Source organism: Neodiprion lecontei, chromosome 4 (genome assembly GCF_021901455.1).
Source record: "Neodiprion lecontei isolate iyNeoLeco1 chromosome 4, iyNeoLeco1.1, whole genome shotgun sequence".
NCBI lineage: Eukaryota > Metazoa > Arthropoda > Insecta > Hymenoptera > Diprionidae > Neodiprion > Neodiprion lecontei.
Genome location: NC_060263.1, coordinates 37,368,475 through 37,384,822, shown reverse-complemented (window position 1 = coordinate 37,384,822; position 16,348 = coordinate 37,368,475). Strand labels below are relative to the sequence as shown.

The 16,348-nt window shown below is 34.5% G+C and overlaps 1 long non-coding RNA gene across 3 annotated transcripts; it reads right to left on the bottom strand.

Moving 5' to 3' along the window:
* Nucleotides 1-14,739: 14,739 nt before the first annotated feature.
* LOC124293946 lies at nucleotides 14,740-16,329 on the bottom strand. Of its 3 annotated transcripts, none has more exons than XR_006903811.1 (3): nucleotides 15,608-16,329; nucleotides 15,237-15,433; nucleotides 14,740-14,889 (listed from the first exon to the last, which is right to left on the bottom strand). It is a non-coding gene; the product is annotated as an uncharacterized LOC124293946 (long non-coding RNA). The 3 variants fall into 3 exon arrangements; XR_006903809.1 differs by having other exon boundaries at nucleotides 15,633-16,328; XR_006903810.1 differs by having other exon boundaries at nucleotides 15,237-15,402; nucleotides 15,633-16,328.
* Nucleotides 16,330-16,348: the final 19 nt, after the last annotated feature.

The following is a 16,348-nucleotide window of genomic DNA, read 5'->3' as shown; positions in this document are numbered from 1 at the left end:
TATTGTTCAGCAGTCTATAATAATCTACCTGGTGTACTTGATATAAAGCTCCAGCGACTTATTAACGCCTCTGTTAGATTTATTACAGGCGTAGCGAGGGATGAGCATATTACGGGACACCGACTTGAGTTGGGCTGGTTAACTCAGCGAAATAGGAGGCTATACTTAATCGGTTCTTATCTTTTTACTATTTTACGCTCAGGTAGGCCAACTTATTTGGCTGAGACGTTGCAACCAGCTGAGGCGCGGTCGCAACGTATTGCTGTCAATACGGGAGCTACTGCCAGGCTTTGCATTCCGCACTGCCGCACGGTCTGTTACCAAAAATCATTTACAGTCAGTGCCTGCTATTTGTGGAATTCACTCCCACAGAACATTGTTGACAGTGACAGGCTGGCTACATTCAAGGTCAAACTTTATGATTATTACTTAAATCTCGAGCAACAAAGATTTGATTCTTTGCAGTAGTTATTTTCCTCGTCTAAAATATAAGGCTATTTTATTTTATTTTATTTTGTTTGATTATTTTATTTCAGTGAATCTATTTTTATGTTTATTGTGTCTATTGTTCTCTGCCCTGCTAGCCTTCTGTTTCTGTTTCTTACTGTCACGAGACAATTTTCGCCCCGGCTATGTCTTTATCTATAATCCTATTATATATGTATATATTTTATTTATTTTTATTTTTATTTCTATATTTTATTTTTTATTTTTCGGCTCACTCCCCGAGTTGTTATGCTCGAGTACTGGCAGTCTCAACTAATCCTATTCTGTTTCTCTCTCTATCTTTACTTACTTCTACCTAATTATTTATTTACTTTTATATATTTACATATCTATTTATCTATTTATTTATTTATTTTCTATCAATGTTATTGTGTTTTATTTTTATTTTATTTTGTATTAATTAATTAATTTACTTATTTTCGTATTTGTTAATTTTTCTGTTTTCGTTCTTGATTATACATATGCCGCCTGAGGGGACTTGTCCCAGGGCGAATAAATAAACGCTTCTCTCTCTCTCTCTCTCTCTCTCTCTCTCTCTCTCTCTCTCTCTCTCTCTCTCTCTCTCGTCCTCCGCTGCGCTTTTACTCCTTTATTTGGTATACTATCGCATGATTTTTTTTTTCTATGATATTCATTTATCGGTTTATCAATTTTTGTGTTTAATTTTTACTTTGCTTTTTGTATCACTTTATTCTCGCCATTTTCTCACACTAAGTATAATACAGAGGCGACTCGTTTACGAGTACATTGCATGCGATATAGGTATGTATTGTACGAATATTTGCATGACTAGACCGTCTAAAGGAAGCTTCTCGAATCTAATGACATTAATATACCTATAATCTTAGGTCATTTGTTTCCTAGACGTACTGTACATGTATATAATTTATACACAATACGTCTTTCACCATCTATTTACACATTTGTATCTGTTTGTATGTCTGTGCGCACTCTTAATTATAACGTACAGGGTGTAAAAAAAAAAGAAAAGAAAAAAAAAAAAACTATTAGTCGACGCTTTACCGGATAATTATCTATAAAATCCTGAAAGATATGCCGCCGGTAAAGAGAAAAAAAAATAAAAAGTCATGACCGTTCGAATACTTGTGCCCGTCAGCGATTTTAATGCCGATATTCGTCGGGTTGACATGCTCCTTCTTACTAGTCAGGTCATAACTCGTAACTCATGGACCAGAGATTCGAAAATCCATTTGTCGAACGATTACGATAATTCAATAAATAATCACACGATTCGGTGGAATGTCAATGTCTATTTTTTTGTACAAATCATTCCCGGAGTATCCGTAAAGATTATAAAATTTATTTCTCCGGTTCGAGATTAAAAATCGTGATAAAGATCGATAAATAGGAAGCAGAATCATCTGGTAAAACCGCGACTAATGGTATTTTCATTTTTTTTTTTTCTAATTATTATTATGATTATTATTTTTTTTTTTAAAACATCCTATACATATCCGTACACCTGTATTATGTGATATTCGCAACATTCGCGTGCCGCGCATCTACGTCAGCTATCTCATTAATAATTCAATTGATATTGTATAATGATTACACCGCTATAATATTGAACGATTAATTATTATGAATTCTCAACGATATCAAAAAACTGACGTGTCAGTTTCAATCATCCCCGGTACTTTTCCCCTTATACGCATCGGCGGTTGTATGTGTAATAACAACAGTCATTTGTTCAGTTCGATCATCGATCTATGATAATAATCGATGTATGATAATCGAAGTTTCTCGTAGCAAGAGAATCCGGTGTCTGCAAATCATCGAGGCTTCGTTTTAAATTACATGGCAATATTTGCATTATTCCTTGCGTGTTCAAGAAGTCCGTAAGTGTCAGCTTGTCGATTAGTGTTTTGCATGAAAAAAAATTTCAAACGAAAAAAGAGACAGTGAGATAAGGGGACAAAAAAAACAACAACAACAACACGGCCGAACAAAAAAAAAAAAAAAACCACAAAAAACCAAATCCTCATCAAGTGTAACACGAATACTTGAGGCGTTATAGAAAGAGACAAACATATACATTGAACGTGCAAAAGAATGAGATGGAATACATTACACAGCGTACCCTGTACTCGGGTACGTTTGTATCATATTTCGTTTGTATCGTAGAGGCGACCGTTATTTTATTTTGATATTAGGAAACTTGTTCACGCAATTTACGTTCTAATCAGAAGGTCAAATTTTTCTAATTCTCTTGTGTCGCGTGTCTTTTAATACTGCATTCGAATTTGTCACTTCGATCATCGTTCTTCACAAATCTTCATTTCAACTCGGTATTGCGAATTTTCTAGTTAATTGAACATCCAGTGAGATTCTAGAAATTACGTTAGCTAATTAATTCACCCAAGATCCTGTAAAATAAGCGTAAAACAAACTTTGTGAAGAGAAAAAAAAAAAAAAAAAATCTACTGAAAGAAAAATGACCATCCGTGTCTAATTATTCAAGCATAAACACCTGGCCAATACACGAATAATCACTCGTGTGAACATTATGTGAAACTATAGTTGATCGTTTCAACCAAACTGACATTCCTTTGCCATTGCAGTGGCAAGTGAAGATAAAGACAGTGAATTCTGATGAAAATAATTAAATTTTCGAGTTGAAAAAAAAAAAAAAAAAAAAAAAAAAACTGGTTATAATTTATATCGCGAAATCTTTCATTACTTCGAAAATAGAAAAAACAAAAAAAAAAAAACAAGAACAAATACTTGTCAATAAGGACAAAAAATTCTTATTCGCCACAGACGGCTGCTTTGTTTGTACATGGATGACGATGACGATGACGACGATTATGATATTAAATACCCCGTCGCAATTGTGTGATTATAATTACACAGAAGACAAATATATCTTAATTTCAAGCGAGCAGTGATCGAAATTATTCTGTGTTAGAATTAAATCCTTAACGTTTCGGGCTCAACAAGTTTTCTCACAACGAGGTCAGTGACAAATGTATACCTAGTTTAATATTCATCCGCTCGTTTCACGATCCCGCGTGTAAGTATATCTTGAAATTTGATTCGTTGCAAAATAGGGTTTCTTTTATACCATTTAATGATATCTTACGTTCCGAATTTTTCGTTACGTTGTAATTACAATTGGGGTGATAAAAAAAAAACGGCGCGGGGGGGGGGGGGGGGGGAGAAGCTCGAAGAGAAAGAAAAACGAATTATACACGCAATGCGTTTCATTGTATGCGCGATTTCTGTGCATGGTAGTTATAGTTTTTTTTTTTTTTTTTTGTGAATGAGTTTCCTTCGGTCTTGTTTACACGTATGTTTATTAAAACTCGATCAGCCTACCAAACGTGACGGAATTTCGTCACTTTGACGCGAGTAAAACTGTACAGGTGTATAAAAATGTGATGGATATATAATGATTTGTGACGGTTGACCTTAATTTTCTGGTGCATGCCTGCACACGGCAATAATACATAATTATTATTCTTATACGCGACGCTGTCGGTTATTCCGAAATAAAAATCCAGTAAATCAGAGTGTGGAATCGTTAGATCCAGTGATAAGCTATACGTCGATTTCGTAACCAAATATACCGGTTCTCAGTATTTACATACCTAGGCGATGACATTTTTCGTCATATTTCGTACCGCTGTCGAAATCTCTCGTTCGGATTTCATGAAATTGGAAGGTCAAGAGTGACCGAAGAGAGTGAGAGAGAGAGAGAGGAGAGAAATTGAATGATTGATATATTTAATCATTTATACCTTAGCTCGTATGTGCCATGTGGCGATAAACGGTGTAATACAGAGATGATCCAATGCTCAAAGACAGGAATTAGTAAATAAACAAACTTTATCCTAGTGTACAAAAGCATTCGTGTGTGAAGAAAATGGGAAACTAAAATAATAAGAAAGGGAGAGAGAGAGAGAGAGAGAGAAGCGCTTATTTGCCTAAGGACAAGTTCCCTAGGATGGTAAATATGACAGTAGATAAACAAATATATGAATAAAGTGTAAGCTAAGATAAAATAAATAAGTAACAAAATTAAGATAAGCACTGAAGTAAAATAGCAGAAGGAAAGAGAAAATAGAACATAGAGTTAAATAAGTAAATAGATGGAGATAAAAAAAAAAAATTAATTATAAAAACCACAGAAATAAATGCAAAAATCAGATAAAACAAGATGAGACAGCATAGAAACATAAATAAATAAATAAACGTAGAAATGAATTGAATAAGATATCGATAAAACGAGTGGTATAAAAGTGCAGCTAAAAGTTAAAACAATATTGACAAATGAATGAAGCCGATTTAGATAGAATCACATGACAGAGAATAGAGAGTACAGCTGATGACTATGTCAATCATAGAGAAGCCCATGAAAGGCAGAATCGAAGGGAAAAGGGTATCAAGAATGCTGATAAGCTTAAAACTACCACAAATCATTCCATTCGTCTTTTGAAAGTTAATTTCGTAGCTATTCAAAAACCGGTCCAATCACGAATCGCTTTAATATCATGCGATAGTTTGATACTTGTAACCTTTAGTGATATTTGATTGTGGAAATGAATTAATAAATTAGGAATCGTTCACAAAGACTGATAATAGTAGCAGTCAACACCGACCATTACGGATTCCATTCATTTTAAACCCAGGAAAATAACGGTCAATCAACTTCATCACCGAGGTTGAACAGCTAAGACACTTTTATTTGGTCAATAATTTGGTGAGAGATACGGTATCGAAAGCTTTACGAATAATGAGTATAATCGTCCGATCATCGATGGCTTTTTTCAACATGCTGGATGGGGGTTAAAAAAATGCGAAAGACCAAAAAGTCGACGGCATGACATTTCTCAAGTCAAATTACGGACAGTCAATAACGTAGAAATACCGTAATATGACAAGTTGGCACGAAAAAGTGAAATAAAAAATAAAAAATTTTGAACGCGAATATGTGTAAATAAAATAAATTTATACTGACATTTTTTTTTTCGTCGAGAATGGACAAGTTTACGAATCACAAAATATTGAACTGCGGAAATACCGAGCAGTTGTTAAGTCAACTTTTCAAATGTCAGACTCGTTTAACGACTGATCAAAACAGAGTTGATAAAATATCGGAAGACGTTGCAAGACGTCAGCAACATATTTATTATGTTTACACTTGCGAATTGACACGTGAACGTGGACACGAATGTGGAAGACGATTTAATTTAACAATTGACTTGTATAAATCAAACGTACGGGAAAAAAGACTTACTGTTTGAATGTTGTTAAAAATATCTTGCGTTCGTTTTTTTTCTTTGATGACACTGACGATTGTCAATCTTGACATTCCGTATTTTCAGGAGATTCGGTATTTCGTCCTTTCGGTATTCTGGTCATTTTACATTTTGCGGATCGAAATTTTCCTGCTTCTGAACTTTAATCTTGGACAAATAATTATTTTCTGTTTTTCTCCTTTCGAAGTATCAGCCGCTCTCAATTTCTAATTTCGGAACTTTCATTTTTCCGTGTATCTTCACGTTTCGTGATTTTTTCGTGTTACTGTTCCGAAAATACTTTATCGCATCAAAGAGCGTTCGGTTAAATGAATGAGATTTATGAAAAATCCGAATATCGGTGCGCTAATCATTCGTTATTTTAAAATTCGTCGACTTTTTCATCTTTTGAGATTTCGACATCCACCCCCTGAAAGGGGTGAAAGCTTTAGACTTCGATGAAAGTAGGAAATCTATAAGATAAAGCAGAGTGATGTGCTTAATCAAACTCGAAACGAAGTAGAATTGGACTCGCCGGGCAAGAACGCTAAGCCGCTTTGGCATAAGTACCAATCGACTTGTCAAAAAACCACTTTTATTTTATATATCGTCTACGATGCTAACGATAAGGTCTAATGGTGGTCTACGAATGCGCAGTATCGCGAGTCGCTCCATACACGAAGGCCATTGAATTGAATAAAATCGTGAAGCTGATAAGATTTAAACTAATGTGAGAGAATATTTGCATCAAATCGCACGTAAAAAATCATCATTAAAGGTCATTTAAATCGTACGCGGATACTGTGTTTTATATGTTTTTAATGGTACGGAATTGATCCGGGAAACGTTTTGTAGATAATTTATATATTCAGTAGAATCTGTTGAGCACGAAACGTGATTCAAGAGTAATGAAGCTCCGATTCGAAAAACAATTTACAATGGCCAAGCCATTGACTCCGTAAAACGAAAAATTCAAATGACACTTTTCTACACAATTCTATTTCCTACAAATACTTTTCGATAAAATTCCTGCCATTAAACGAGGCTGAATGGTTGTAATAATTAAAAAACAATAAAAAAAACTTTCTATCCGTGTTATTCAAATCGAGAAACTAATTTCAATTCCGAGACTAAATTATGATTAGCAGTTGGACAATGACCCTGAAACCTAATGTTCAATCCGTAAACTTAAGTTCACTTATGCCGATACGGTCCTTATTTTGTACCTGTCGACAGGCCTCAACAAATTAAATATATAAAAATACCACCATAAGTCAAATTCCATTAGTACTCGTCGAAGTTGCATTTAATTAAGGGGTCATGCCAATCTAAATTTGCAATGCAAATTTTGGAATTTCTGTTTCACTGGAATGATGGAATGAATAGAAATTCTGCAAAGGGGCTTTTTTCGCGCATGTTGTAGAACGCAAATGTTTGCTGCCTAGTATTGATGGGATATTTTATCACTTTTAGAAAAGTATACTTTGTATTTGATTCGTTGCGAAAGAAATATTATGTCTATTAAAATACTTTTATGAAAATTCAAAGAACTCGGTTCGCGCACGGAGGAAAAGGAATTGTTGAACCAACAAAAAATTTGATTTTTTTGGAGTCCATTCGCTTCCATCTACTGTCACTTATACTTCTTTCAACTACGGTGACTTCGATTCAACCGTTTCGATTTAGTTAGTTCGTCAAAATGATATATTCAAGAGAATTCCTTTATTCAACAAAAGCGAACGAACTTTTTCATGCGTTTCCGAAATTTAGTCAACTAGATATCATTTCATTTCAAGCTTATACAATGTTCCCCCATGTCGCATGTTCGTCGACAGAGAAACGATTAGGTACTTAAAATAAAATGAGTAAATGAATCTAACCAGCAGAAAATTTACATCGATCGAATTCCACACTTTGTTGATCTAGCTAATTGGTTGAGTCGGTAAAGAAGTCAGATCCGGAAATCGAAGGGTAAATTTCCCGTCCGACTTGTTAAAAACGAAGAAAGCATCATAATGCCAAGTTTTGAATGACCGAAATTGAAATTGACGACAAATAAACAAAAACCATCGCCACATGTTCGTTTTTCACTTTTACATATATACAACAGTTACAAGTTTTCGGATTTCACCAGATTAATATCGAATAAATTCCACAATATTTTGAATCAACATATTTATAATTACAACATTTGACAAATATGATTTCTACGCTTGAATAACTCTAATGTGTTCAGTCAATGCAACAAAATTTGATTATCTGCTTCAACCATTGAACTTTGATACAACAATTTCATATTTCCAAAATAAATGGATTGAGGTGCGTTCGGTAAAATTTTTAATTATTTGAACGACAAATTTTCATGATACAAAATTCACATTATCGCAAAAAACGCACGGTCGTGTTGTCTCGAATAAATTGATGCTCGGCACGATCATTCAAAGGTTCGATTTCATATCTATATTAATTTGTCACAAGTATTTCATCCGGAAAAAGTATTTTCTTGAATGCGAAAGGCGAATCGACAGTAACGGGGAAGACAAAAACTAAAACCAAAAAATTCAAACACATGACGAAGCCTATTTAAATTGATACACGAAAGCCAAGGATAGCCTCCGTATCTTACGTCAAGAAATTTATGTTAGTTATAATCCATGTGTTTACATCTGATACTTGCGGATCCGGAATTTAATTACATGCGTCAAATTAAACGGCGCGCCTTCGTCGTTATATGGAATTCGAGATGTTTCCTATTTCTTGCTTCGCGCTTCCTTATCGCCGAATGTTTTCCTAATTTTTTGAAACCAGCTTCGAATCGGTGGTGCTTTATAATTTTTAACACAAAAATCGGGCTATTTACATTGTGTGAATAAATATGACACGAAATTTAAGCCTGGTCGAAACGGGCAAAGTAAATATATTGAACAAATTTCATTTCAAATTTAATGACCGTACTTTTTATATGTTTACAGCTACCATTAAGCCACTTAATCTTAATGCTCAACAAAGTCGAGTACCTACGGAAATGATGTTTAATAAGCCCATTAAATTGCGGTAGCAGAGAAATTATAATTTGTAGACATTATGGAAGGACATGTTCAACCGGTCAATGCTTAATATACTTATAACGATTAAAAAAGTGAGATCGGAAAACGGCCGCTGCACGTGTGCGTAAATAATAAAGCGCGCGTTTTAAGTCCGGAATCATTACCTGTTCGCTAGTCTCTGAAGTTAAATGAGAAAAAAAACTTAACCAACCAATGAATAAACAATTACACAAAACAGTACAACGACTGATTAATGAAGTCTCGAAAATTCCGGGACAACGTGATCGCCTTTATAGATATAACAAATTCATGAATTATAGATGGAAGAAGAAAAAAAAAAAAAAAAAAAAAGAACCATTTATAAGACTGGATCGCAAATACGTTGAGGTTGCGAATATTCCAGGGGTCCAAGGAACGGCTTATATACTTACGCTTAAACGCATCGGATGATAAACGGTGATTGAAAATTGGACACGGCATTCCGTCGATGGATAAAATTTTCAATTAATGGCGCGCGATGAGAATAAAAATAAAAAAAAATCTCAAACAATATGCCGGAGATGGAATCTCGGGTAAATATACTCGGTCAATGATTGTTATTTTGTGAATTGATATTCACGAACCGTGCACGCGCGCAGTTAACCAGAAACGTCTAATTGAATACCAAGGCTTCTTCTTCTTCTTCTTCTTTTCTCTTTCCGTTCTCTTACCTCCAAATATCGGCGCACTTAGCCCGACTAATTACCATGTTATTTTCATAACTAAACCGTGCGCGAGTTCCGAGCCGAAACTCTTCGCCAATCATTCCCGCTCGATGACGTATGACAATGAGCGAATGTCAATGTTTTTTCACCTCTTCTCGTTTTCGACGTTTCGAGTATCGCGACGAAATCGCGAGTCATCCTGCAATCGTAAAATTCTTTGTACCGATGAGTTGGCAGATTTTCAAAAAACAGTCCAGACGCTGCACTCTCGAAAAATCGTGTTCGTCGGGACGAAGGTTTATTCCCAGTTTTTTTTTTTTTTTTTTTTTTCACATCGCGAAGACGAATCGAAGTCGATCAGACTTTTTCTTATTCTTTTCTACATCTGTCTGGTATTGAGAGTGAAAATGAGTTTCCGGCATGATTTTCAATTTTTAACTAATCATCTATACGCGTTCCTACGTTCAGCCTGATTACGATCGCAGACTAATGAGTTATATAAATCTCCTCGGTTGTAAATCGACGATTAATTATATAAATATACAATCATTACGAAGTTATATTATACGGTAGCAGGAAATGTGTGAGGAGTGATTAGTGGATCGATGATCCCTGTTCCACTATCTTTAGATCGTACTTAATGACGCAGATTTATACGAACTAATAATCAAACCACACAACAAATAACCAGCTCATCGTGAGAATGAATGACAAAGATTCATTATTTAAGGTAACTTAGGCACGCGTCACAAGTTATTGACCCTGTCCCAATTAATGACCTTTTTTGATTGTATCTGTTCGATCCTTGGTTCTAAAACTACCAAAAATTAAATCTGTAGTATCTAACCCTCTAGCAATTGGTTTTAGTCGTCGAGAATTTCGAAATTTCGGCCGTCGGTTTATAACTTTGTTAAATAAAAGGGTCAATGATTGGAAATGACGAAGAAAAAAGACACATTCAAGCATGATTTGCGGTCGAGGATATAATCGCCTCTTTCTTCTTTCTACCAATATAATTAATTTAATCGCTAAAAAGTTAATTCTTATCTGTATAGTATATTCTTGGATCGATATATGTGTGGATTTTTGAAAGAAGTGTTTCGCACAATTGAATTTTCAGCATACTTGGCATATGCAGGGCTGAAACTTGGTTGTTACGAATCATCGGGAAAAATTAACCACACTGAGAAAAATTTCATTTGTTACAGTAACTAGAAAAATTTAGTAAAACAGGTAGTGTTAAAAAAAACTGTTCGAACATTGTTGGGATTACGAAAAACGAGGCACGCCTAACCATTTTGCTTTTTTCCTACCTCGGTACTTTTATACTTTTGAAACAATTGGAAGTGTTTGTTAATTGAACGCATACATCAATTTTTTGATCAATGTAATCTGATACCAAATTTTTTACAAAAACAGACTCACCTTTCATCCTTCGTCCACAATTTACTATTTCGTACTGTTTAAGTAATATTAATAAGCGGCAGAGGAGTAAAAAAAATTTCATAACAACCGATTTGTCAAGACTGTGCGGAAAAAGAAGACCAAATCTGCACTAACAGACGCGTCTGAATCACCTCGAAATTATAGATGCATTATGTCGCTTGACTGTTTCTTTTCGATGTGCTCTCGCTGAACGATAAAATATCCGGAAAAACTTACCATTGCCAGATTCTCCGGATATTTTCGAATCGCTATAACTACGCATAATGAAATTGAGTTATAAACAACAGACGCACATTTATTGCCATTCTTTGAAGATTTTATCAACAAACATCCAATCTTTTCAGAAGTTTTCCAAGGCTCAACCGAAACGAATAACGATCGGATTCACTCTTCTTTGAGTGTATTTGTTTATTCGATTAGTCGATTAATCGAATACTCGGATTACCTGTTTTTTTTTTTTCGATTAATCGACTGATAATTATCATGTATCGAATGATGTTGCATCGCTGCATTTCGCAATGCAGCATCGACCGGAATCTCCGGTAATCTCTGTATAAACGATTGGATGAATTTTTACACGTGTGGCCGATCCGATTGGTGTTATTAGATTGATAGAACTTTCGTAACGCGTAAAGGTTGGCGTATCGTAATCAAGTATACCGACCTACTTCAATCTGCAAGTTGTGCATTCGCCAGTCTTTAAGATATGGTAGTCATTGACCCAATTATCTATTGGGAGTACGTTTCTCAATACGTGAAAAGTTCGTCATCTGTATCGGCCTTCAAACGAGTTGCGCCCGTCTGTGAAGTTCACAAATTTTTCATAACACGACACTTTTACAATTTATAAAATTAAACGTCTCCACCAATATGGTTTATTTGTGTAAATAATTGATCGGATTTTCTTACCCATATCATTTAATGAGTTTGGTAAATGCAGTTCAAATTTGTTGGTATTAAAAATTTAATCGAGCCACTAAACGTAAATCTGTCGTAATAATTTCAAACTGTTGATACAGGGTAACGTTTGATTCAGTCAGCGATTCGGACGCACTTCAGACTTTTCAACTTCGCCGTAAAATGTTTAGTCGATAGTATCTCTGATCAATACAGGTATATACAAATTTAGTATAAAATATAAAATGTACACGCTTCATTGTGTGATGCCCCGCTGTTTCAAATCGGTTATAACGAATCGAGAAGTTAAACATCTGAATCGAATTAAGCCTCATGATGATCCGGTACATCCGTGTTTTTATAATAAAAAGATCATTCAGTAATATTCCAAATCGTGATAAAATTCTCACAATAAATTAACGGCCAACACTAGATTCCGGAGATATACCGCAAACCTGTTATTACACGCCTAGTATCTATGTAACACGACGACTATAATTCGTCGAATATGTTATGATAGCCTTACGAAGAAGAGAAAACAAAGAAGAAGTGAAAAGAGAAAAACTCACGGGAATGCGCTATATATATATATATGTATATATATGTATATACTACTGGCCGTTTTACATTGATTGACAATATCAATACCGCGCAAAGCTACGAATCAACATTATTTCTCAGCCTTACTATAAGCGATGTATAATAATATAGGAAGTTACGTTGAGTTAATACATAATACAATTGCCCCGGCAATTCGATGTCTTTCATTAACAAATTCCAGATGCCGAAAGGTTCTCCCGAAAGAACCTGTTTGTACCAAGCGCGATTCAACTTGCTCAATTTTCATTGGCTGAAATCCATTCTCCCAAAGCCTGAAGCAAACCTTTTCAGGCAAGAATAAAACAAAAAAATTCCCTAGAATCGACCGGCCGACAAGTGACGGTCAACCGTAACCTCTCGCCCATTTAAGAATCCGTCACTCTGCCTTAGCCATGCTAGTAACATTTTTTGCGAAGTTGGCTACGCCGATAAACTAGACGAACCGCAATTGTCGAGCAAGTTCTTGCAAGAGAACCTCTCTGTATAACCTTCAATTACGTGAAAATACATGCATCGCGTGGAACGGAAAATTTATGCGACAACATTGATCTACTAACATAATGACCTATCGACTCATTGTCCGTGCCTTCTTCGTTTCGTCGGCCTTATGTATTTTTTATTTTTTTTTTTTTGTCATTGTTTCCGCTCACACAAATCTAAATAGTTGTCCTCGTTCTTTTTCACATTTCACGTGAACACTGAAATTTGTCCAAACGGTGCATAAATATGTTAATATTCGCAAAAATTTTCTACCATAAATCATTTATAAATCATGATCAATGGAACTTTGATGCTTTGGTGTTTAAAAAAAATCTTTTACTACAATTCAATCAATTTACATTATGCAATTGGTATTTCACAATATTTTTCGCATGTGTGTAAGTTATACGTTTTGGCAAATAGCAGTTAGTATTTAAAAGATGTGGATAAACAAAAAAAAAAAAGAAAAAAAAACGTTCACATCGGCTGTCTCACGTCTCGATCGCAGTGAAAATCGGCGAAGAAACGAAAATAATTTCAGATAAACAAATGAAACATCACTTTTCACTTCAAATAATTTGCACAGTAATGATAGTAATTACGATAATAATAGACTGGATTAAACGCGGATGAAAAGTTTTTTCACTGATTCTGCATTGGAATTTTATATGATGCACGTATCGCTGAATGACTGCAGGAGGTATAATCCGAATATTAACGTATGAAAGCTGCGATTTAACATCGGCAGAATGGGATGAAAGAAAAAAAAGAGGAAGATAATAGTAATACATTTTTCTTCTTCATCCGCGTCGTGCAAATTCCAATATAGATAATCAGAAACCGAAATGCGATACACGGTACGTCACAGTAAAAAAGTATGAGCAGCGTATGAAAAAAATAAAAGTAACCGATAAAGATATCAATGTTTGCTTATATCCATCATTATAATAGAATATGCGAATTTTGGGAAAATGCAGAGTAAGTAATTTTACGACGGCCACTGAGCTAAAAATAATCGAGTAATCGATTATTCGGGTTCAAAAAAATAATCGAACACGACTTGATTGAATCGTCAAAAATTAATCGATCGATCCATAGTTCCGGGTTTTTTTGAAACAGTACATTTGAAACCAATATGTCGTGAATTTCGGTATGCGGTCTTAATAGCGGAAAATTTTCTTTATAATTTATAGTTAGATTCAAAATATTTTTCAATTTCAGCTAAAAATATTCGTTCATCTTCAACTTGTGGGTAATACGATGATAGTAATTGATACAGTAATCGTATAAATTGATTATGTATCGTGAGGAAAAATAATGGAGTTGGTCGATAAATCTGATTTGAAAAATAATGGATTTACTTGAAATCGATTATTTCTTATCATTATTAGTTAATATCTTTTTTTATAATGACTCGTGAGAATATTAGACTCTTGCTTTGTAAGAATTACAGTATTTGCATATTATTGTACAAATTTAATCTTGTAACGGACTCAAATTACGAAAATTAATACAGTGCTTTAGAAATAGTGAATCAAAATCTTGCACGATCGATATAAACGCATTGCAATTTTTCTAAAACAATACACGAAAATTTGGATTCACGTGGCATTGAAATTGAAAAGCTCTGATTCCGGTTCCATCTTTACCGAATCATTAAGCATTTACCAGATATAAATAATCGCAGCGACAATTTACTTTAACATTTAAGGGGGGAGACTGCTTTAGAGGCTTCACAAAATCGATTTTTTCAAGGATTTTTTTGGGAAGGGAAGAAATATTCGATTGAAACAAAACTTTCAGGTTTTATTGTTATATATTTCAGCAGTCTTCTAGAATTTTTTCATTAAGATATATGTCATATTATGCCTGATCCAAGCATTTCACCGAGGCGTCTCCAGTGTGCATTTGTCGTGCGGCGGGAAAGGTGCAGGTCGCAATTTCCATCTGAAAAAAAGATCCCAAAAAAATTTTTACTTCTCAATAGTATAGCTTCTAGTTAAACCAAGAAAATTCAACAAAAAGTGAAAAATTCAACAATTTTTCGCAAATTAAAAAAAAAATTCACTTTAGATTGTTTAAAAAGTGGGTTAATCTTGACTTTCTTAAAGTTTTTTAGGTTCAACTAGAAGAGAATTTAATCCCGAGTAGAATGCAATTTGTCTCGTTTCGATAGGACGTTTAGTTTTTTCCCTATCTTTCCCGCCAATTAGGAAAAGTCGTAAAAATGAAAAACCGAGAAATCGTGCGTCAAAGTTTTCGTACATAAAAAATTGTAATTTTCTTGAACTTACCGCATTAATATGCTAATCAGCGATTCCTGGTCCATAGAGTCGCCCTCCAGACTCTTCAAAACACTGGTTCAAAACTTCAAAAAAGTGGTTCAGACTCTTCGAAAAACTGGTTGAAAACTTCAAAAAACCGCTCGTATACCTGCTCGACAATTGCTCACTATTTCTTCTGTAACTCCGAAAATATCTCGAATTTGCGTCTGAAATTTTAGGGACACATTCTTGGATAGTTTGGGAAGACATTTGTGCAAAAAAAAAAAATAGATTTTTTGAAGCCTCTAAAGCAGGCTCCCCCCTTAAAAACCAACCGATCTTTAAATAAAAATCTAGAAAAAAAAAAAACAACACGTAATATTAAAAAATTTACAAATTACTTGGATACTCGGTTAATATTCACACCTCTTTCTTCAACAATCTAGGGACTAAAATTCTGCAAGCACGTTGCAGGAAAATACACAGCTTTTTAAAACATCATTTGGCACCTCACTCGTGTAAAATAATGGACACATCACAGAAATTGTCGCGAACTGGTTTAATGGTCGTCGGTTAAAGTCGGAACATTTCGTAAACATTCGGCTATTTTCCGTACAGTCCTTTAGAATTTCTCTAAAATCCCAGAAACTTTACATCATACAAGTGCCTTTCAATTCGACACGTAATCTACAACGAAAATTTTAAACTTTCATACATTTCTTAGAACTAATATTACGGAAAATAATTACTTTCAGATTTATTTATGGGAAAACTCGTCATTTGTCCCAATCGCTATTTCACACTCCCAATTATCCAACAGTAAATGTTTCCACTGTCACTGTCTCCAAACGTACGATACAAACTCTTATTCTACAGTAAGATTACGTAATACTTGATAATAAAAGAATTATGTACAACGATCTTCTATCGTTATTGCGGCACCTCGATTATCCCTGAACCGTAAATATTTCGCCGTAATTACGAATAACCGACGAATCAAACATGGATAATAAAAGTCTCTCCGCTTATCCTGTAACACTCGTTGTGAAACATTCGCGGTTTCAGAGGTGGAGGAATATAGAGGATGATAGAAAGAGAGGCGACAAATGCGTAAAGCAAAAAAAAAAAAAAAAAAACAAAAA